Below are 24,816 nucleotides of genomic sequence, written 5' to 3'. Positions count from 1 at the left end.
CCTCCAGGGTTGGCTTTCCCCTCAGAGTCACCGAGGGATCCCACTTCTGCCGCCTCAAGGGCAGTGTCCTGAAGCGTGAGACATTGGGTCGGGGTATACAACTGGGGAGGATGACCAGTAACTCGCCCAAATGGCCTCACCTGCTATGTTGCACAGGGGCCTTGCGGGGGTATATGAAGATCGGAAGGGATAGACAAGGAAGAGGGAAGGAAGCGGCCGTGGCCTTAAGTTAGGTACCATCCCGGCATTTGCCTGGAGGAGAAGTGGGAAAACACGGAAAACCACTTCCAGGATGGCTGAGGTGGGAATCGAATCCACCTCTGCTCAGCTGACTTCCCGAGGCTGAGTCGACCCCGCTCCAGCCCTCGTACCACTTTTCAAATTTCGTGGCAGAGCCGGGACTCGAACCCGGGCCTCCGGGGGTGGCAACTAATCACACTAACCACTACACCACAGAGGCGGACAGAAAAAATATATACGTAATAAATGTACTGACTTAAAGTAAGAATACGTTATTTGATATTCGGTAAAAAATACCCGCCGTAGTGTGATTCGAACTCCAGCGTTCAGCATTCATAATGCTGTGCGTTACCCTGAGACCGCACATCTTTGACGAACGTTACTATTGAGATACTGGGAAATAAATTTCAAAGACAAAGGATCTCAAAAATCCATTCGCGCTGATAAGTGCAGTGTAAGGGAGGGCTAGTTATTGGGAACACGTCAAAGGCAACTATCGTCCGACCTAATAGAGGGAGGACTCTACGCCTGCTTATCCAAGACACGTCGTTGACTTCTACTATGCGGGTCGTCTGCTTCAAAGGCGCATGCTTCGCGTTCAGCCCAACCCTTGAACGCAGTCCTTTCTTCATAACGTATTTATTTATAGTCCGCCTCTGTGGTGTAGTGGTTAGCATGATTAGCTGTCACTCCCGCAGGCCGGGATTCGGTTCCCGGCTCTGCCACGAAATTTGAAAAGTGGTACGTGGGTACTGGGTCCACTTAGCCTCGGGAGGTCAAATGAGTAGAGGGGGGTGGGTCGATTCCCACCTCAGCCATCCTAGAAGTAGTTTTACGATCGGGCGATTTGGCCGTGCGGTTAGGGGCGTACAACTGTGAGCATGCATCCGGGAGATGGTGGGTTCGAGCCCCGCTGCCGGCAGCTCTGAAGATGGTTTTCCGTAGTTTCCCATTTTCAAACCGCAAATGCTGGGGCTGTAAATGAATGAATGAATGAATGAATGAATGAATGAATGAATGAATGAATGAATGAATTACATAATTAATTAATTAAGTAATAATAATAATAATAATGGGATAACTAAAAATAGTACACCTAAAAGTAATATACAGCGTGCCATTGACCTAACGAGGGCGTGGGACGTAGCGGAAGGTCAATGGGCTCGTTAGGCAGCTGGACTAGGACCAGTGGCAGAGCAACAGTTTTTCAACACCTCTTATTCTTTGCTAGAGTGGAGAGAAAAGAGGGCTTGATTAAGATAAGTTCCATATTTCAAGTTCCTAAGCATATAAACAGAAACAAATAGAAATGTTAATACATTTTAAAATATTTGAGTGTGATTTGATACAATCTGATTATATTAATCCAAGAATGAAACATGTCGTTGTATTTTAATTTGCATCCTGGACAATTTTCGGTAGTGACTTTTTGTAAAGAACGTGATTGATATATTCCTCTATACTAAGATTTCACGTGTCACACGAGCAGGACTTCGTGAATATGTGTCTTAGTGTGAACATAGCGCAATGGCTCTGAAAAAAATGGGTGCTAATATGTCTTCTCAGTGCGAGTGAATGCACGTGTGTGCGTATCCATCAATTCCTTAGGTTTTTAATGAATTTGTGTAGGCATATAAACCTAAAACACAAACTGTGTTAGTTAGTTTGTGCTCAGTTTTCCAGTTGTAGGTTCGTGGTTGGGAGAATTGCGTATGCAAGTTAAGGGTGACAATCTTGGTAAACATACGTGATTTATTCGTTACGAAATAATTACCAGACAGGGTTTTAATTAATTTTCATTCCATTGTGCGTTTCAGAGCTTATACTCTATCGTCAGGCAGTGAAAATATGATATTTAATTGTTGATCTATTTAATACACAGTTATTTTCTATGAATATTATACTATTTTATTGAAGACTGGGGGTTATGTACATTATGGGTTTCTTACATCTATGTTGAGTCAACTATAGGTGAGTGTCATCCCGGAAATATTCAGTTGCTGCTGAATTTTAGTTTTTAAATATTCATTTAAAATTTTATCATTGAGTTTGGTTAAGGATCTATTAATTGATGCCTATAAATTTCTAGAATTTCTAAAATGTTCAATGTTATCTTTTTCAGATATATCTGTGAAACAGTGAGAGAATTTTGTATATTTGATGCTTAATGACCTGTGTCTGACTCGGTGCCTGAATGGTCAGCGCACTGGCCTTCGGTTTAGAGCGTCCAGGGTTCGATTCCAGGCCGGGTCGGCGAATATAATCGATTCAGATTAATACTTCCGGCTCGGGGACTGCGTTTATGTGTCCATCCCAACACTCTCCTCTTTATATTCAGACAGCATACCGCACTACCAACCACCACAGGAACACGCAATATTGATTACATCCCTCCATATAGCGTTGGCGTCAGGAAGGGTATCCAGCCGTAAAACAGGGCAAAATCCACACGTGGGATGCAATTCGCACCCGCAGCCCACAGGTGTGGGGAAATAGGTAGGAAAAGAAAAGGAGATGCTTAATGACCTGTGACAAGTAGATGTGCAACAACTGCTGATTTTCATGCTTATGTAAGTAGTATGGTCAACACCGGTTCTAAAACAATGCCTGTTGAGTCAGCATTTTCCCACAAGGTCATTGATCCCTAGTAGTGTACCATGGGGTTTCTGACCCGAGGTCATTGACCCTTAGTTGAGTAGTAGGACAATGATGGTTCGCAGATTTTGCGTACGAGAGCAAGCCTAACCTCACAGACGCCATTTTGAAGGGGCTTAACCTCACAAGACCCAGTCTTACGGTCCGATGCCCTTCCCTTTTGCTTACGAGACAAAGCCTAACCTCACAGGGCCCAGTTTCACGGTCAGATGCCCTTCCCTCTTCATGTGGCCTAGTTTTACGGCAAGTTCCCATTCCAACCTCATGCTTTTGCGTACGAGGGCAAGCCGAACCTCATAGTCGCCATTTTGGAGGGAGAGAGGCTCACAATTTTACGGCATGTTGCCCTTCCCACCTCATGATTTTGCGTACGAGAGCAAAGCTAACATCGTAGTCACAATTTTGGAAGGATATGGCCCAGTTTTACGGTCAGATGCCCTTCCCTCCGCAGTCGCCATTTTGGAGGGGCCTAACCTTACAGGGCCCAGTTTTACGGTCAGATGTCCTTACCCCCTCAGAGGAGCCATTTTGGAGGGGCCTAACCATACAGTCGCCATCTTGGACCCAGTCTTACTGTCAAATGCCCTTCCCTCCTCACAGGCGCCATTTTGGAAGGGCCTAATCACACAGTCGCCATCCTGGACGCATTTTTACGGACAGATGACCTTCCCTCCTCGCAGACGCCATTTTGGAGAGGCCTAACCACACAGTCACTGTCTTGGGCTCAGTATTGCCGACAGATGCCCTTCCCTCCCTACAGACACCATTTTGGTGGGGCCTAAACATACAGTCGCAATCTTGGGCTCAGTTTTATGGTCAGATTCCCTTCCCTCCTTACAGATGCGATTTTCGAGGAGCCTAACCATACAGTCGCCATCCTGGGCCCAGTTTTACGGTCAGGTACCCTTCCCTCCTCACAGACGCAATTTTGGAGGAGAATAACCACACAGACGCCATCTTGGGCTCAGTTTTACGGTCAGATGCCCTTCCCTCCCCACAGACGTCACTTTGGCCAGGTCTAACCACACAGTCGCCATATTGGGCCCAGTTTTATGGTCAGATGCCCTTCCCTCCTCATAGACGCCATTTCGGAGGGCCCAACCGCATAGTCGCCATTTTGGGCTCAGTTTTAAGGACATAATGCACTTTCCACCTCACAGACGCCGTTTTGGAGGGGTCTAACCACACAGTCGCCATATTGGGCCCAGTTTTACGGTCAGATGCCCTTTTCCTCCGTACAGACGCCATTTTGGAGGGGCCTAACCACACAGTCACTATCCTGGGCGCAGTTTTACGGTCATATGCCCTTCCCTTCTCGCAACGTAATTTTGGTGGGGCCTAACCACACAGTCGCCCTCTTGGGCTCAGTTTTACGGTCAGAATGCCATTTCCTCCTCACGGACGTCACTTTGGAGTGGCCTAACCACACAGTCGCCATCTTGGGACGAGTTTTATGCTGTAATGTCCTTCCCGCCTTACAGACGCCATTTTGTTTACAGGGCCCTTATTTTACGCTCAGATGCCCTTCCCTCCTCCTCTTCTGGCCTAGTTTCACGGGTAGATGCCCTTTCCTCCTCACAAACGCCATTTTGGAGGGGCTTACCCACACAGTTACCATCTTAGGCCCAGTTTTGCGGTCAGATACCCTTCCCTCCTTTTCATAGGACCTAGTTTTAGATGCCCTTTCCTCCTCACAGACGCCATTTTGGTGGGCCTAAAATTGTAGTCGCCATTTTGGGCCTAGGTTTACGGGCAAGTGACCTTCCCTCCTCACAGACGCCATTTTGTTCACAGAGCCCAGTTTTGCGGTCAGATGCTGTTCCTCCACCTCATCTGGTCTAGTTTTACGGGTAGATGGCCTCCCCTTCAAAGTCGAAATTTTGTGTACAGGGCCTAGTTTTACGGTCAGATGCCCTTCTCTCCTCCACATCGGACGTAGTTTTTCGGTTAGCTGTCCTTCCAGTTACATCATCACCCTAGAACTGTCTTCCTCCTGACTGTGTTTAGTTTTGCGGTTAGAGGCCCTTCCCTCTTCGGGCCTCAATTTACGGCCAGATACTCTTCATAATCCTAGTTGTGTCTTCGTCCTGATCTAACAAAGTTTTACGGAGAGATGCCTTTCCCTCCTTCTCATTTGGCGCACGGACACCCTTGTTTCGGAAAAGTAAAAGAAATAGTATTATTATTAATCAAACGCAATCAAAATTAACAGTACAATGCCCAGTTTTACGGCCAGATCCCCTTTTCTCCTTCTGATTTTGGCACAGTTTTACGGTATTATTATTAATCAAACGCAACTATATTTAACATTACTGAGGAACTATCTGATGGTGTGATGCCAACTCCGGTCTAGAAGGCAAAGAATAACGGCTGAGAAGGTCTGCTATGCTGACCATACGACACCACATAATATGCAGGCATTCGGGCTGAATAATTTAATAATTAACATTACATGTTATCCTTACTTCTGTCACCTATCATCCCGTTTAGCAGCAGAATTAGGTGATGAGTACAAGAAATAATCATTAAACACATGGATAAAAGAGCAATTACCATTTTTTCAAGACTGTTATACTTACGTTATTGAAATGTTATCAATCTGGTGAGCACGGTGTAGAGATGTTCATTTATCTTTTCTTATCTTATGATAAGACGTGAGCCTTGAGTACAGCATTTTTGCTTACGTTTCTTTTATTTTTTAGCCTTTGGCAGGTGAAAGAAGAGGAGGGTGCGGAGTATGAGCGAGGAGGGTGCGGTAAGGAGGAGGCGAATTTTATATGTGTACCACGAAATTTGTTTATGGTCCTGAATTTTACATTTACCTTTTTCAGCCATTGATATCAGGAACATGATCTTGTTTTATTATATAATAATATTAAAATATAATTAGAAGGATAAAGGAAGAGGAATAGAAATGTGATGTTAAACTATTATACTAAATATAAAAACAATATAGATTTTCCCTTTTTGTATTATTCATCATCATCAACATCATCGTCAAAATTATTAGCGATTATTTCGTATATTGCAAACAAAAATAGAAAAAATAATTGGTAAAATATTATCAGCATTATTAGTGATTTCGTATAATGCATTTATATATATATATTTTTAATAAAGCAGATGAATGTGTTAAAAATGTAGAGAATATGATATTTATCATAATATTACATCTTTAATATAGAAATGAAAATAGAATTTAAAAATGAATGGAGATGTAATAATCTTTTATGATTTCTTGTATTTACATCCTTTTTCAACATTTTTTATTGAAATGTAGAAAACTCTTTTATTTTAGATAATCTTATCCCGTTTACACTTAATCATTTTATTTTCAACAATGAAAGGTTCTTCAATATAGATATTTTATAACATCGTAAACTACAATAACTTACTCTATTCTGATTATTTACAATTTAAAAATCATTTCATGAAAAACAGCTAAAAGTTTTTGTATCCCCAATGTACACTCGTAAGAGAATCACTTTTCCACTGTCGTTTATTATCAAGTGAAAATATTGAACATTTATTCTGTTCAACAGTAAAAACATTCCCATCTATCTACAAAAAATCAGCATTTTAGATGCCAGTACATTACGATAGTTTTGAACATGTACATGTCTAACTACACTTAAACGCACACCGATTGCCTTTCGTACAGATTGTGAATTTTCTGTCTCGTATGCATACATTTTCGGTGCTAAACCAATAAACTCTGTCACAATATTCATACTATATTCATCTTTCATAAGACCTATTACTTTCTTATTAAGTGGCTTAATATCAAATTGATTACATGGTGAAGAAGAAGAAGTGTCGAAGAATTCAGAATGGTTGCACATTACATCGTGGACGTGTGTATTCCGAATATGCTAAATAAAACTCTCTGTATCCATATCCCAAAAAGATCTGTAAACTGCTGCTTTGCAAAACCATAAGGAAAATCATACATTTTTAGTTTTTAGAAATCTAGTATGACCATTCTCAAATAAATTGGATTTGTGTGAATTATCTCAGTTTTTCATTTCAACAGTAACAAGGTCACGATCTATGACATTATAGCTTTTAAAATTCGGTTTCGAGATGTACATGCATGCACCATACCGTCCATCCCATTGATTACTTACATGAATGTCACGATGTTTGCGAACATTTCCCATAATTTTTCCATAGGAGGTATTCATGAGTCTGTAAAACGTACTTTCAAATGTTGAAGTGGCAGGTTGACGATGCTCTGTATTTAAATCCATATACGGTTTAAGTCATGCTTCCTGCTTAAACGCAATAATACGGTGAATACACTCTAATTGTAAACCTTATTCTGGACATTGAACAAGACATTGAATGTGAATAACATAGAGAATGCTAATATCGCCCACACGTTGACTGAATTATATGAAACGCTCATGATTTTGAACAATTACATAAAACTTTGTGCACTTTTATCGTGCAAACTCACCGACGTTAAATGCGAGTCGTAGCCTGAAAAGTTATAAAAAGCAAGGAATAAATTTAGGAACACTATATAAAATGTTACATAATTGATGTGCAGGTCCGCGATATTTTCCTGTAAAGTGACAGTGATCTCTATTTCTAATCTCAGGGAATCTAATAGGCTGTTTACAAATGTGGCATTCATCTGTTTTATCGTGCATAATCATATCATCAAATGTCAATTGAATTGGAACTGGATATGTTAGAAGTAAATTAAGGGGACTTGCTAACTCTTGTAATTCATTTAACAGCCATGGGGTACAGTTTTCTCCACGATACATCTTAAACATTATAAAGATGAATCGTATGAACAAACAACTTTATATGCAATAGAAAACGGTGTATGCTTCTGTATATAATCAGTATATGGTTCAAACAAATCTGGTTGGCAGCGATGAAAAGCAGTAAAACGTTCGAAATCTGCATAAGTAGTAAACGGAACAGGTTCATGACGATAACAATTCTCAAATTTCATTTCTGCATTATCACAATTAGGAAGAATAAGCTTTACGTCTGGGTATGTTATACAATCAACTAAGTGAGTAGCTAACATGTTTTCTGATGAAAATTATTGCAAGCAACTGCCATATATATATATATTTCTTTTTTCGAGTGATGAAGAATGTGAGCTTAACAAACGTGAAAGGTTTGTTATAAGGCAGTAGTGGTTTGTGTTTTTATTACAAACATACAAAAGATGAATATGATGACGTTTAGGGGAAGAAGCTGTATAAAGCGGTCCTATAATTCTCTCTCCCTTTATACCGTACACAAAAAATGAAAAATCAGGATTTTTTTCTCAAATTTGTAAATGTTTGTTATGTTCGGAATTGCAAAGTATATTAAATCTGCATGGGAAAAACATTTTAAAATCTTCACATATACATAAAAAAAATCACCAAATCTTGTAGATATTATTTGAAGTGAAGTAATACTTAATTGTTCATTAACAGGAAGTTCGGGAAGTCTTCGTGTTGGTTTTCCTGCGAATCGACCGAGATTGTTAATTGCCTCCATTCTAAAATAAATTACTACTAAGCAATTGAAATAACAACAAAGTGCGCTTTTTAAATAGATTAAAGCATACCTTAAAAAGATAATGAAGATGTGTTCGCCGTCTCCTGTAATGATGTTAGAGAACTATCAAATCAGGTCACAAGATTTGAAAACATGAAACTGGACAGCAGATTCACTAATAATGGTGTCGTTGTTGGTGTTCTCGTAGAAAGTTGTGACTTTGATAATGCCTGTCTTCTTTTTACCTAAAATAAAACAAAAACACGATAAAATTCTACTATTTATACATAACTAATGATTAACTTACTTTTCAAATAAATGCAGATATCAAGTCACAAGATTTTCAGTTGAGACTGGTCGGCAGGTAAATTCACTGTTGTTGATGGTGATGTTGATAATGATGATTTTGTAAAAACAATCAAAAAATGGAATATAATAATAATATGTATATTCTTTCGTAAACACATGCTTACCTTCAGAAAAGCTGAACTTGATGTAAGCGGGCTCCGCTTGTTAAAAGAGTGGATGAGTATCGTTCGTATGCTGTTATATATATCCGCATTGTTCAAAGTTCAAGCTATCGTCATGATTTTTAAAACACCGTTATGCGCGTCGAATGTAGGAATTTTGCACAACAATTAACTTTGTTCTCTGCTGTTGAACATCGTAAATGATAATGCTTAAAAGAAAATAATCATTGTATTACTAAAATGATGCACGCGTCACACACACGGGCTGTTCAGACAAACTTGACTTTCAGGCTACTGCCTGCTAGCGTTATTCACGCTGGTAAGCCACTCTCTATAGAGTGGAATGTAGGCAGGGGTGTACCTCATCGGAGGGACTACACGCAGCAAGAAATACCCACATTAATAAACCACGACTGGCTTGAAGATTTTATCCAATCTTAGTTAACTCCATTGCCACAGTGGCTGGGTGTATGTGATGTCATCCACCCTACAAGGCCGGTGTTCAGCATAGACGCTGCCTGGGGTGAGGTACTGGTCATTAACATCAGTTGTATACCCTAAGGACGCTGCCCTCGAAAGGGTAGAGGTGCGATATCTTGCAGAGTAAAAAAGGGAAATAGAGAATAAGAAATACGACGGTCTTATGATATTGAGAATTATTATTATTATTATTATTATTATTATTATTATTATTATTATTATTATTATTATTATGTTCGACTCGCTGTCTGAACGGTCAGTGTACTGGCCTTCGGTTCAGAGGGTCCCGGGTTCGATTCCCGGCCGGGTCGGGGATTTTAACCTTAATTGGTTAATTCCAATGGCACGGGGGCTGGGTGTATGTATTGTCTTCATCATCATTTCATCCTCATCACGACGCGCAGGTCGCCTACGGGAGTCAAATAGAAAGACCTGCACCTGGCGAGCCGAACCCGTCCTGGGATATCCCGGCACTAAAAGCCATACGACATTTCATGATTATTATTATTATTATTATTATTATTATTATTATTATTATTATTATTATTATTATTATTATTATTATTATTATTATCGACATGTCACCAAGCAAGTGCTGTGGCTGTATCACTCAGCCCGACAATTATTATTATTTATTAATATTATCATATTCCGACTCCTTGGTTCACGTTGACAAGCCGCTCCCTGTACAGTGGAATGTAGACAGGGGTGTACCTCATTGGAGGGGTGTATGTGATGTCATACCTCTGCAAGACCCCTGTTCAGCGTAGTCGCTGCATGGGGCGAGGTACTGGTCATTAGCATCAGTTGTATCCCCTTAAGGACGCTGCCCTTGAAACGGTAGAGGTGCGATCTCTTGCAGTGTAAAAAGGGTAAAGAGAATAAGAAAAGAAAAACGACGGTGTTGTGATATTGAAAATAATAGTGATAATAAAATAATATAATAATATATATATATTATTATTATTATTATTATTATTATTATTATTATTATTATTATTATTATTATTATTATTATTATTATTATTATTATCGACATGCCACCAATCAAATGCTGTGGCCGTATCACTCAGCCCCTGACAATTGTTATTATTATTATTATTACCCGACACCTTGTTTCACGTTGATAATCCGCTTCGTATAAATTGGAATGTATGGAGGGGTGTATATCATCGGAGGGATGTATGTTGTGTCATCCACCTACAAGGGCCTTGTTCAGCATAGTCGCTGCCTGGGGCGAGGTACTGGGCATTAACATCAGTTGTATCCCCGTAAGGACGCTTCCCTTGAAACGGTAGAGATGCGATCTCTTGCAGTGTAAAAAAGGGCAAGGGTAATAAAGAAAAGAAATACAACGGTCTTGTGATACTGTAAATTATTATTATTATTATTATTATTATTATTATTATTATTATTATTATTATTATTATTATCATCGATATGTCATCAAGCAAATTCTGTGGCTGTATCACTCAACCCCTGACAATAATGACAATAATAATAATAATAATAATAATAATAATAATAATAATAATAATAATAATAATAATTGTTACCGTGTTTTAGCGGTAGTTATGCGTAAAAGAAGGTGCGGGTGTGAATGGGTTTCAAGCTACGAAATTATAGTGCATGTAAAATTAATTTAAAATTTAACAAGGTTATATTTTCTTTTCAAAAACAAAGCAATAACAGACATGGCAGGTACAATGTAGCAAAACAAGGGGAGTTACAATATTTACAGGTTTTGGGCTTCACGCCCTGACTTCAGCGATCAGCTCAGTTTTACCACAAACACAAGTTTTAACAGAGGGGCAGAAAACCCCATTCATCCCTAGGAGCCCCTGGCTCCGAATTACACAGAAAAGCCTCCACGAGGCATATGACACTCCATTTTCAAAAGAGCGATCCGCTCTTAAAATGTAAGCCTCTCAAAGGCCACACCAAACTCTACCTTCAAGCTGTCCTCTAAGGACGTATTCACAGGGGTAAAATACCCAACCTACTGAGGTCTATGAAAAGGAGGTTGATTACATGACCTCTAAAATAACAATTTGAGAGGAGGCTAACCGCACTCCTGATACACTTTGATTTTTTAAAACCTACTTTGGCACTAGGCCGTTATTACAAGGGCTAATCCCATACTACAGAGGTGACTTAATAGCAATTTACATTACATTACGGAAGAATTGGTTGAGAAAATAAGTTCACCTTAAGACGATGTGAGTGGGAGCTCGAGAGGGTTAAGCACTCTCTATCCCGATATGTCGTTTTAAAATAGAATAGCTACCGGTTGTTTTTACATTTTAGGAAAAGGTTACATGGTTGAACGCTTAGAACCCGCCCCGAAAGTTAAACTGCTGAGCAAGAAAAGAAAGAATTTATTAATCGGCCATTACCTTATTGTTGACCGCCGCCGAGGAAAGAGGCGCTCCCCGCCTCCTGCTATGTACTTAATACACTGAAAGATGGAACAGAAGTGGCCCGGAGACCCCAAAATCAGCAGTTTATATCCTCTCACGGAAGATTCTAGGCGTTAGGGGAAAGAAAACACCCTCCCACAAAAATTTTATTGGCTAGGGAAAAGAAACCCCTACATAGAGGAAGAAGAAACACATTATTGATGGAAAATTAATTAAAGAAATTCGGGATTGGCTAGATCCAAAATAAGGGGAAAAAGAGGGGTATACAGCCAACTTAAACAATAACAGAAAGAAATTTAGCAAAGAACAAACATTTGAAATAAAAATTTCTTCAACAAAATAGTTCTTTGACTCCGCACTAGGTTGCACTATTGTTGATCTTCAGTAGTGTCCTCTAGAAGAGAAAGTTCACACTTCTTACTTCAAGCTAAACAAAAACACATCAAAAGTGACACAGTTCAAAAACTCAAAATTTTCCACGTGGTGACATCTTCTGAGAAAGTAGAGAATTAATAGAATAGATAAAGTTCAACCTTCCTCCAGAAGAGGAGTTTCAACTGGCGCCACTTTTAAATAAACGGTGTAGAGGTGTACCGCCCGGTACAGACCTCCCCCCCCAAAAGTTCCTCCAGGGGTGACACATGAAATCAGTTTGAAACAAGTTCCAAGTTATAAAGTGAATATGAAAATAGATTACAAGATTTTCAGAATGTTGTGTGATTCAGTTCCACAATTTGTTGTTGCAGGTGAAGTAAAGTCTTTCTGTTTTTAGAATTTGAATTTCTGAAGATAAACTTTTAATACTTAAAGGTGAAGAAAAATTTTGCAATGTCCTCCAAATATTGTTGTTGAATTTCCCAAGTGTAGTTATTGCTTATGGTGACTGTCCATGTAGTTGATGTAGATTGAGTCGGATGGCCAGACCGGCCGTTGCAGCTTGCGTCCAACGGAGGCCGCTCGGACCCCTCAAGTACCCTGAGATACCGCTCGCCCGCACTATGAGGGGAGCAGAGGTGTTGAAGTACGCCGCGCCCGCGGTGAACAGATACAGGCTGCGGGCATGTAGCAGGTCGTGCGCCGCACATCAGCCTTGGCCGGGAGGAGAGTTCCGGCTCGCTGTGCACATGTCGTCCTCGCTGGAGAGGAGGGGGCCCATCCCCCTCCCCAGTCGCCGCACGGCGCTGCGCGGCTGCGGGGGCGCTGAAACATTAAAGCTAGGCGGCAGAATTGTGTTGGACTATCATCTTCTTTGAGGGTACAGGCTTGTGGAGAGGTTGAGGGACCGGCGGCGTGTAGATATCCATGGCATTTACTATTATGAAGCCACAGTGTAAGGTGGAGCAGGAGACGGGAGCGTGGTAATGGCCGTGGCAAGAACAGGATGGCAGTTTAACGGGTCGGGGCAGGTTTTACATAAGGCTTACATCTAAAACCAAAATATTACAGAAGGGGCAGAATGCCTTAAAAGTGAAACTCAAAAAAAATATAACCTTCATATCCTTTCAAAATACTATGAAGCAAGTTAACACAGAAATTACACCGGTTTCACCTGGGACAGGTGAACTCTAAATATCCTCTCGGTGGCTGGATTACTTAGCAATAAGGTAACCGGCGTAAGAAAATCGAGAATGATACAAGGCCCATGAAATCTGGGGGCAAGCTTGCCCGCGGGAACAAAATTTTTGACCATAACCTGGTCGCCTACCTTCAAAGGGGTGGGTCTCCGTCCACGATCATACCTTTCCCTAACCTTTTCATGAGACACTTTAAGATTGGCTTTAGCCTTCTTCCAAAGATCTTTAATGTTGTCCGGATCTATTATCTCGGGTAGAATGTCATTCAGAGACCAGAGGTTAGAGAGCGGCGAGTTGGGAACAAACTTGAACATTAAAGAAGCTGGAGTAAATTTGTGTGATTCATGGACCGCCGAATTCAAAGCAAAAGCTAACCAATGCAGGGACGTGTCCCACCTAGAATGATCTTCATGATGATAGGCAATAAGTGCGGACCTGAGATTACGGTTAACCCGTTCAGCCAGAGATGGTTGAGGGTAATAAGCGGAAGTAGTTACATGAGAGATGGACAAGTCAAAACAGAATTTACGAAATAAATTAGATGTAAAAGCCTTAGCATTATCAGATACAATGTATTGGCACGGACCAAAAGAAGCGAAAATAGAATTTAGGCAAGCAATGGTGGACTGAGCGGTAGCCAGCTTAGTCGGAAATAACCAAGAAAATCTGGTAAAACCATCTACACATACAAAGATGAATTTGTTGGCATTTCCCTTCGACTGGGGGAAGGGTCCTACATAATCAATATACAGGCGTTCCATGGGGCGCGACGCTTGATGAGAAGACAAAAGGCCTACTTTAGTGGACATGGTGGGTTTACTGATCAAACAAGATTTACAAGCTTTTACAAGTTCCCGAATTTCACCGTCCATACCTTTCCAGATGAACATTTCACGAATCTTTTCACGAGTTTTAAAGATACCCAGGTGCCCCCCCAATGGGGTCTCATGATAGTATTTGAAGATCATAGGTACAAGAACCGCTGGAACAACTACTTTCATCAACTTATCATGCCTCGAAGGGCAACATAGAACACCATTCCTCAGAACATAAGGGACAGCATGTTCCCCAGAAGAAAGGGTTTCCATTATCGGAGCCAGCGTCGGATCTTCACGTTGGTATTTCTCAATATCCCTAAAAAGCATGGGAGCATCTGTTAAGATGGCATTAACACCAGATAGTATGGACTCGGAAGGTGATGAACTGTCGACCGGTTCGTGGGTCTCTACGTCGTTATGAAACATACGGCTGAGTCCATCGGCAACAACATTTTCAGTACCTCTGATATACCGTACATCGAATTGGAAGGCAGAAATACGGATGGCCCAACGGGCTATACGACCTGTACGACGCGGCCTACCTAAGACCCAGCTTAAGGCTTGATTATCTGTCTCCAGATCGAATTTGACGTGTTCCAGATAGAGACGGAACTTTTCTAAGGCGAATAAGACTGCCAAACCTTCAAGCTCATATATGGAGTACTTTGCTTCTTGAGCTGACAATGTCCTAGACGCATAGGCGATGGGTCGCCTCCCTAGTTCAGTCTCTTGAAGAAGAACTGCAGCTACTGCTGACGACGATGCGTCGGTTTGGACGATGAATTTCTTCGAGAAATCAGGCATAGCAAGTACAGGGGCATTACAGAGAGCTAATTTTAGATCTTCAAAAGCGGCTTGTTGAGAAGGTCCCCACTCGAATTTGATGCCTTTCCTACGAAGAAGGTTTAAGGGCGCCGCTCTATTAGCAAAGTTAGGAATGAACTTCCTGAAGAAATTCACCATACCAATGAACCTGGCGATACCTTTGATGTCCTTGGGAGGTTTAAAATCACGGATGGCCTGTGTTCTAGAATGATCGACTGCTACTCCATCGGGTGACACAATATGCCCTAGGAATGACATAGAGGGCTTAGCAAAGGCAACCTTGGACAACTTAACAGTTAACCCAGCCTTACGAAGGCGATCGAGAACTTCTCGCAGATGATCTAGATGTTCTTCAAAGGTCTCTGAAAATACGACGACATCATCTAAGTAGTGATATAAGTACTCAAATTTGATGTCGGAAAAGACCCTATCTAGTAGCCTAGTGAGCACAGCTGCCCCCGTGGGGAGCCCGAAAGGTACGCGGTTGTATTCGTATAAATTCCAGTCCGTGGCAAACGCTGTAAGATGTTTAGACTCTTCGGCTAGGGGAATTTGATTATAGGCCTGATTTAAGTCCAAGATGGTGAAGAACTTGGCCTTACGAAACCATGAAAAACAAGAATGAAGGTCGGGAAGGGGCACAGATTGCAACACCACCTTCCGATTGAGAGCCCTGTAATCAATGACAGTCCTGAAGCCTCCTTGGGGTTTCGGGACTAGAAAAATAGGCGAAGAATACGCTGACTTAGAGGGCCTAATAATACCATCCTTCAACATCTGATCGATGATTTCTTTCAGAGCCTTCATTTTAGGTGGAGATAGCCTATACGGTGGAAAACGGACAGGAATCGAATCCGTGACCTCAATTTTGTATTCAATAAGGTCAGTAACACCAAGAGTATCAGAGAACACCTCGGGAAACGACTGACACAGTTTCCGAATACTATCAGCCTGCTCCTCAGGTAGATGTCTAAGGTCTAACAACATCTCATCCTGGGTAGGCGAAATAGATGAACATGATGCAGAATTACACTTTAATAGAGGGATTTTACAATTAGAGGCAAATTTGAATGTGCACGACTTACTCTGAAGATCGAGCACCAGACCAGTGTGAGACATGAAGTCCGCTCCCAGTATGATGGGGCAAGACAAATGCTTGGCCACAAACAATTTGATTTTCCATGTAAATTTAAAAACACGAATTTTGACATGTAAGGAACCTAGAATTTCTAATGGAGATGAATTAGCCGAAACATATTTAACAGGAGATGAGTCATAGTCAGGGAGTTTACAAACAGATTTCAATTTAGAATACCAATCAGCCGAAATAATGGAACAAACGCTGCCTGAATCTAAGAGAGCTGTTATAGGCTCGTTATTCAACTCAATCCTAAGAAAAGGAACAGGTGCGGGGGTATCCGCCGCAATCCTAAGACACTCTCTGGGGCATTCAAAAAAAGAATTTGAAGATTGCTCATTCCCTGAATTCTCGACCCTTTTGCCCGGGGCTGAGCCTTGGAAAGCAGAATTAGTCGACTCAGCCGAAGCCGCTAGTCACTTTTTATTATTGGCATGGGTGGAATTTGCACCAGAGCAGGAGGGGGTGCTATTTGAGTTTGGGCAATTCTTGGCGATATGTGAGAAAGCCCCACATTTAAAGCAGCCTTGTGATGAACCAGCTCCATTCCTAGTCCCACTTGGCTTGATCAGTGGACACTTGTTGCGCAGATGGTCAGGTGACCCGCAACCATAACATTTACGGAGATTGACTGGTCGGCGAGGTGGAGGCCGAGTGTTACTAAAGGAAGGCGGGGGTTCTTTCGCGACACGCAAAGAATCGGCGTATCTAACTCCTTCCGCTGAGACGGCCAATGCTTCAAGTTCAGAGAAGGTTTGCGGACACGCCGCGAAACACAAATATGACCTGTAGGATGGTGAAATACCTTCTACAATAGCCTGCACAATCTGATCTTCAGGAAAGTGCAGAGCAAACACCCTAGTGTAGAATTTGATATCTTGTATGAAATCAGCCAAGTTTTCATCCAAGCGCTGTACACGGTAATAGTACTTCTGAATCAGGGAGGACCTGGCCCTAGCCGGGATGAAGTTAGCTAGCAAATGGGCATGGAAATCCTCAATAGATGATTGCTCGGCAATGGCTCTTACGATTTTATCAGAGAGAATACCAATAGCATACGGATAGATAATTTGCAAAATTTGACATGGCGAAAGAGAAAAAACAAGAGCATGATCCTGAAATTCCACTAGAAATCTTAAAAATGAAATTACATCACTGGTGGTGTTGACGGAAAACTTAGAGATACCTCTAAGCAACATTGCCAATGGATGAGGCAAGCTACTGAACCCAGGTGACATAGTCGTTAAAGGTTTCAATGGCAAAGAAGTTAATTCAGAGCGGATGTTACCCAATGACGCACGGCGTTCAGATTCGTTGTTCGATGGGGCAGAGATAGTTTGAGCAGCAACGGTTATCCTATTGACTTCTCCCTGAGGAGGCTCTTCATCACTACCTACATTCACTGTGGCGGGTTGATCAGTTTTGGGAGGAACTTCGCCGGTTAGCAATTGAGTGACCTTATTAGACAATTCCGAAATAGTTTCAAGGAGCGTATTAGCGTCCTTCCTCTGAACGTCATTCACCTTTAGAGACAACAGATCATTAACTCTATTTGCAAAGTGATACAGCCTGCCTTGCACACGCTTAATTTGATTAGGAGACGGATCGTTTTCATCAAAAAAGCTGACTACAGATGCTAGCCCAGTAATATTCTCGACGATCGTGGAAAGAGAATCATCAATTTCTTTCTCTCCCAAATTGGGGATGGAAATGGGCAAATCAAGGGACTCTCTAAGCTTGTTGGTGTCGATTGCAACCGTGCCTCCAGATTGCACATTTCTGATAGTTAACTCGTATATCAACTCCTCTTTGCGCAAATAGTTAAGGAGGAGAACATCGCGAGGGCCGGGCATGATGACAGAACAATTTTGAAAAACTCAAAAAATTCCGGCAACTGAGACAATTGTTAGAGTTCGAGTCAAAGCAATGTTTAGCCGTCAAAAGGGGCTAAATTGAGACCCATTCAACCACGCTCTGCTACCACTTGTTACCGTGTTTTAGCGGTAGTTATGCGTAAAAGAAGGTGCGGGTGTGAATGGGTTTCAAGCTACGAAATTATAGTGCATGTAAAATTAATTTAAAATTTAACAAGGTTATATTTTCTTTTCAAAAACAAAGCAATAACAGACATGGCAGGTACAATGTAGCAAAACAAGGGGAGTTACAATATTTACAGGTTTTGGGCTTCACGCCCTGACTTCAGCGATCAGCTCAGTTTTACCACAAACACAAGTTTTAACAGAGGGGCAGAAAACCCCATTCATCCCTAGGAGCCCCTGGCTCCGAATTACACAGAAAAGCCTCCACGAGGCATATGACACTCCATTTTCAAAAGAGCGATCCGCTCTTAAAATGTAAGCCTCTCAAAGGCCACACCAAACTCTACCTTCAAGCTGTCCTCTAAGGACGTATTCACAGGGGTAAAATACCCAACCTACTGAGGTCTATGAAAAGGAGGTTGATTACATGACCTCTAAAATAACAATTTGAGAGGAGGCTAACCGCACTCCTGATACACTTTGATTTTTTAAAACCTACTTTGGCACTAGGCCGTTATTACAAGGGCTAATCCCATACTACAGAGGTGACTTAATAGCAATTTACATTACATTACGGAAGAATTGGTTGAGAAAATAAGTTCACCTTAAGACGATGTGAGTGGGAGCTCGAGAGGGTTAAGCACTCTCTATCCCGATATGTCGTTTTAAAATAGAATAGCTACCGGTTGTTTTTACATTTTAGGAAAAGGTTACATGGTTGAACGCTTAGAACCCGCCCCGAAAGTTAAACTGCTGAGCAAGAAAAGAAAGAATTTATTAATCGGCCATTACCTTATTGTTGACCGCCGCCGAGGAAAGAGGCGCTCCCCGCCTCCTGCTATGTACTTAATACACTGAAAGATGGAACAGAAGTGGCCCGGAGACCCCAAAATCAGCAGTTTATATCCTCTCACGGAAGATTCTAGGCGTTAGGGGAAAGAAAACACCCTCCCACAAAAATTTTATTGGCTAGGGAAAAGAAACCCCTACATAGAGGAAGAAGAAACACATTATTGGTGGAAAATTAATTAAAGAAATTCGGGATTGGCTAGATCCAAAATAAGGGGAAAAAGAGGGGTATACAGCCAACTTAAACAATAACAGAAAGAAATTTAGCAAAGAACAAACATTTGAAATAAAAATTTCTTCAACAAAATAGTTCTTTGACTCCGCACTAGGTTGCACTATTGTTGATCTTCAGTAGTGTCCTCTAGAAGAGAAAGTTCACACTTCTTACTTCAAGCTAAACAAAAACACATCAAAAGTGACACAGTTCAAAAACTCAAAATTTTCCACGTGGTGACATCTTCTGAGAAAGTAGAGAATTAATAGAATAGATAAAGTTCAACCTTCCTCCAGAAGAGGAGTTTCAACTGGCGCCACTTTTAAATAAACGGTGTAGAGGTGTACCGCCCGGTACAATAATAATAATAATAATAATAATAATAATAATAATAATAATAATAATAATAATAATAATAATAATAATAATAATAATATCCTTGCTTCACGTTGATAAGCCGTCTCTATCATCACTACATCACACTCATGTCTCCTATAACACTATCCTTTTGGGCGATAACATACAGTGTTACCCTAATCGGAGGGTCTGCCTTACAAGTGTGCTACATACATCTAGAAAGTGTCACATGAAGTTATTATAGTATTATTTGATCACAGTAGGGTACAATCACGTGGTTTTGCAGTGGAAGGCAGTCACAATTTTCAGCCGCAGTCGCATTAATTTCTTAAGATAACACACTAATGTCCAAACATAAAATTTTTAATCATGTTTAATTCTCTTATTTTTCATATATTATGGTAATCTGAAGTAAAAGTGATTGAAATGTGCGTAGAATTAATCACGTTAATGCATCTGTAAATACGCCGTTTTCCAGAGGATGCTATTTTATATCAATGTTTTAATTCTAATGTGTCGTTTCTGTGTGGTAACCTAGGAAATTCGAGCTGATTCTCGCATACAACAATGCGCGTGTAGCTGTAAAATGTGCTAGATAAGGAGTACATTACTAGAATGATAATAAGGAGCAGGAGGTAAGAGCATCTAACCGTAAAACCACGCCAGACGACGGAATGGGATCTGGCCGTAAAACTCGGCCAAATTAGGAGGAGGACACTACTAGGATAGTAATAAAGAGGTAAGAGCGTCTAACAGTAAAACTTCGACCAATCAGAAGGAGGGAAGGGGACCTAGCTGTAAAGATGAGTCCTATATACAAAATCTACCCGTAAAAGTATGTCCGATGAGAAGGGGAGAAGGGCATCTGACCGTAAAACTAGGCCCTGTAAACAAAATAGCGTCTGTGAGGGGGAGGCCATCTGACCATAAAACTGTGAGGTTAGGCCACTCCAAAATAGCGTCTGTGAGGACGGAAGGGCATCACCCGTGAAACAAGTCCGATGAGGAGGGAAGGGCATCTGACTGTGAAACTGGGCCCAAGATGGCGACTGTGTACTTAGGCCCCTCCAAAATGGCGTCTGTGAGGGGTTCAGGGCCAGTCGAAAGAGAATGCCCAAAATTACCGATAATATGGATGTAGGCAAGTGTGTATGTTCCAGTACATCTCTTAACTGAACTTGGTACACACATGACTTACTGTCTGGAAAATATACTGTGGGGTAATACACTCGTGACCACCTTTCGGGCGGGGTCGAGGAAGGATGACATGTAAAAATAATCGAAAACGACCTATGTTCATGTCGAATCCATAGTTTTGTGTGTTGCCGAGATGAATAGTGGCATTCCAAATGGCGTTTAAATCTAAGTTTAGTCCCCATCGGTATGATGGTTGAGAAGAGATGGAAAAGTATGTCCAAAATGACCGAGATTATGGATGTATGAGAGTATGTTCCAGCATAATTATCGACCGAACTTAGTACACAGATGACTCACTATCTGAAGAAAAATACCGTAGGGGTAAAACACCACTAGCAGTCCCAGAGGCGGGGTGGACAGGTGTGGAAATAAAGTAATACAAAACGACCAATATTAATGCATAGTCCATAGTTTCGGGGATCGCTGAGATGAATAGTGACACACTGGATGTCGCGAGGGGTGAAAAAAGAAAATGTTAAAATCACCGAGGTTATGGACGTAGGCCGATGTGTGTTATGTTCCAGCGTAGTTTTCAACCATACTCGGTTCACGCATGACTTACTATCTGGAAAATACAGTGGGAATAAGACACCACTAGCTCTTATAGGGGAGGGGTTAATACATACAAATAACCGAAAGCGACCTATATTAGTGTCGAATTCATGACTTTCGGGTTCGCTGAGATGAAACAGTTCATCTCTGTGACGATATGACAGTATCAATATTTTTATCTGGGATCTGAATATTATACGAGTCATGTAATTTAATTACGAGTCTGTATGGCACGGTTCATCTTATAATTATGATAAATGCATGAAGCGCATGGCATTTCTATGTTGGCAATATGTGTGTGTATCGAACTGTAAAGCGTACTCTGACGCCATCTGTCAGCGAACGCTGGAACTAGTATTGTGTACTAATTCTTATCGCCAGAGAGCACTACGTTCGCTAGACTCTACCGCTTCGAGCAGACTACTAATGAAAGTGACTGTCTGCTGTTAGAACTGCTTGCGAGTGGACGACTTGGTAGCCATGTCTGACTTCCCATCTCTTAACATGATGGAGAAACCGACAGGGATTGGTTAAAATAGGGCATTAAACCCCATCAGGGGATTGATTATTCTTATTTTTAATGTTAATATTGTAAACCTGATGTAAAATTTTAATTTGTTTTAATTCTTCCCTGTGAGTGTTACTAGTGCATAAGTCAATAACGGCAAGTTACATTGGACATCTCGCCACCATGTAAGAACTAATTTAACGAAATTTCTTCTGTTAATGCGATTTTACCCTTATGTGTCGTTTAATTTATTTTCGTGTGCTTCTGTTGGTGATATTTTTGTATTGGTATTCGCTTTGGTACGCCGTTTAAGTTCCAAGTGGGTGCCATGTAATTGATATGCTATTGTTTGACCGGTAAATTTTACTTTGCCTTCCTTAATTTTATTTTTCACCTCTGATATATTTGTTTTTCTGCTCGTATGGCGTGTGTTTCATGGCATTATTTCCTTGATGCATGTGTTACGGCTATTTAAAATTTATTGCGGGTCTTGGCTGTGTAATTCTTGGCCTATCCGTGCTTATTTCAATTTTGTTATTCTGATCTGATTTATGGATACATCATTACGTATGTTTCGACTCCATTATGCCCGTGTATTGACCGATGCGCTACGTAATCGCTATTTACTACAGTTTTAAAATTATTATTATTATTATTAATTATCATAATATCAATTTTCATAAAATATTAAATTCACTTTTGGTATTGTATATAATAAAGGGTTAAGTTTATATCGTTTTATTATCACTACGTGTTATTAATTAATTTATATTTCACATTAACTTGGTTTTCCCTAGATTAGTTTTAAATATGTAATATTCTAAAGTGGTAGTTCTGGTAACAATTACATTTTTCATTGGGGGCTTTCGGACAGCCCTTAGTATAAGGTATCTAACATTCGCGGTTCTTATCTTTTCTTCGCATTGTTGTGTTATCTTATCCAGACTTGCCCAGTATGTAACTGGGTCATTGTTGTCTTATCTTGGGACATTTCTTCTTGTTCTTGCGTGGCGTTGTTAATGTGATAATGAATTATTTTCGGCTTGCTGCGAGATCATGTTTGACCTTGTGTTAAATATTCTCGTCAGGATATGTTTATGTTTTAATTTCAGGTGATGAGTTGTGAAACTATGTTTCCGTGGGTATCGCGGGTGAATGATCTTTTCATTGGGGTTTGTCAAAAGCTACTCAAAGTTATCCAATCTACGTTTCTTTCTTCATAAAATAATTTTAGTTAACATAATGCATTCTAGTAACTTGTTAAGACAAGCTAAGTATTGGTGCACCATTTTTATGTATTAATGGAATCGTATTAATTTTAAAGAAAACTATATATTTTTTAATTTTATTTCATCTATTTATTTATATTATGATTTTGTGTTTGGTCATATCTTAAGATTTTCCTTTGTAAAAGAACTATTTAAAGGTTTTTCAATTTTTATTTAATGTAAATTGTTTGATTTAATTATAAGTTTTATTCGAAAGTTGATGTGATTTTTGGGTGTGAGCTCAGTAGTTCCCTAAGATCCTAGACCTTTTCCTTAATTTGTTTTGAGCCTTAGCACATTTTCTGGCTTCCACGCATGTATGGTAAGTTATTTACCTGACGTGCTGTATTGTATTATTGTTTTGTCCTATTTTTGTCGTGCACGTTACCCTATGGCGTTGTCAGCGTAACGTCATTCTTTGACATCTCGTGATGGCGTTGCTTCTCAACAATAATCTTACGTTTCCTTTATCAAAGTGCACCAATCATCAGGTAACATCAGCATGTTTATTTTACTTTTCAGCCGTACAAGTTTGTGGACTGAATTCTTTCGCTGTATGAGGCATGGCTGCTGATACTAACCTCAATTGCTCTGTTTACTGCTTTTATATCTCTCTATTCCGCTTCTTTTTTATCTGGTTCTTCTCTTGACCTGCGAGAATGTGATGACAATTACGACGGGCAACAGTTGGGAAATTTCACTGACTCTGACATTTCTGTTGCCTTCCTTTAAAATAATAGACCACAGGGAGCCAACTTCGTGCATTTACAGAGTGAAGAGGGCTACACATCAACAGGTGTTGTATGTGGTTTAATGTGCACAACAACAACAATATTATTAATAATATTATGCCGTTAAAACAATGTATCACATGATTGTGAGCTAACATAACCCCATAACGTAAGAGTAAATATACCTACAAATGACCAGCTGTTGTGTGGAGTTTAATACGTCATAGGCCTTTGTTCATTATGATGGTGTGAAAATGTAATAATACTTACTCACCACTGTGTGATTAGTAACTCGGTAGTCTTGTCTTGGCATTGTTCGTAACCATGTCTGCTGCATAACCTCATATTTCGCATACTTAAATGCATGAACTTTGTTATCACTGTCATAATTCTCCTTATATTTGGGTACACAACACTTCAGTATCAATGCACACAATGGTATTAGCAATTGGCACCATTAAACGAATAAAACACTTCTAATTACACCATAACATGATCAAACTTATTGCTGTGTTAATACTGAAAAGCTTCAAGCTTGCCTCCCGGTGCTGTCGTCATAGTACATTTCCGGAATGATTGTGAGGCCTTATATCTATGAGGTGTTGGTTTATACTTTATTAACGTACTGTTGTATCGATTGTGTTGGTTACTGCCACTTGAGTGGTGACGTGTCAAGTGGAAAGTTCAGAAAATCAATACCCGAGAAGAAACTTGAACCAATCAGAGAAGGTGTTGGTAGATGAACTGGAGTTCAACCAATCAAGCACGCTTTTTTAATAAATGTGTACGGAAATCAGCTACTGGGCGTAGGGTGTCATTTTTTGTACACTCTTGAGTATGTAAAGCAGTCAAATTCACCATAGTATGAAATAAACTTAATTAATGGGACGCAACATCAATAACATTACCATTTAGAACAACAATCGCATAAAGGATAGGCAGTTCAGTGTAGAGAGTTCAATACTTATAG

At 40.4% G+C, this 24,816-nt stretch overlaps 1 long non-coding RNA gene across 1 annotated transcript in view; it reads right to left on the bottom strand.

Annotated features, from left to right (window-relative positions):
• The window catches only part of LOC136874825 (uncharacterized), a 68,829-nt gene that overhangs the window by 43,808 nt on the left and 205 nt on the right, over positions 1-24,816 (bottom strand). The window lies entirely within an intron of this gene.

This window comes from Anabrus simplex, chromosome 5 (assembly GCF_040414725.1).
Source record: "Anabrus simplex isolate iqAnaSimp1 chromosome 5, ASM4041472v1, whole genome shotgun sequence".
NCBI lineage: Eukaryota > Metazoa > Arthropoda > Insecta > Orthoptera > Tettigoniidae > Anabrus > Anabrus simplex.
Note: the sequence above shows the minus strand (reverse complement) of the source record. Positions and strands in the feature narration are given on the sequence as shown.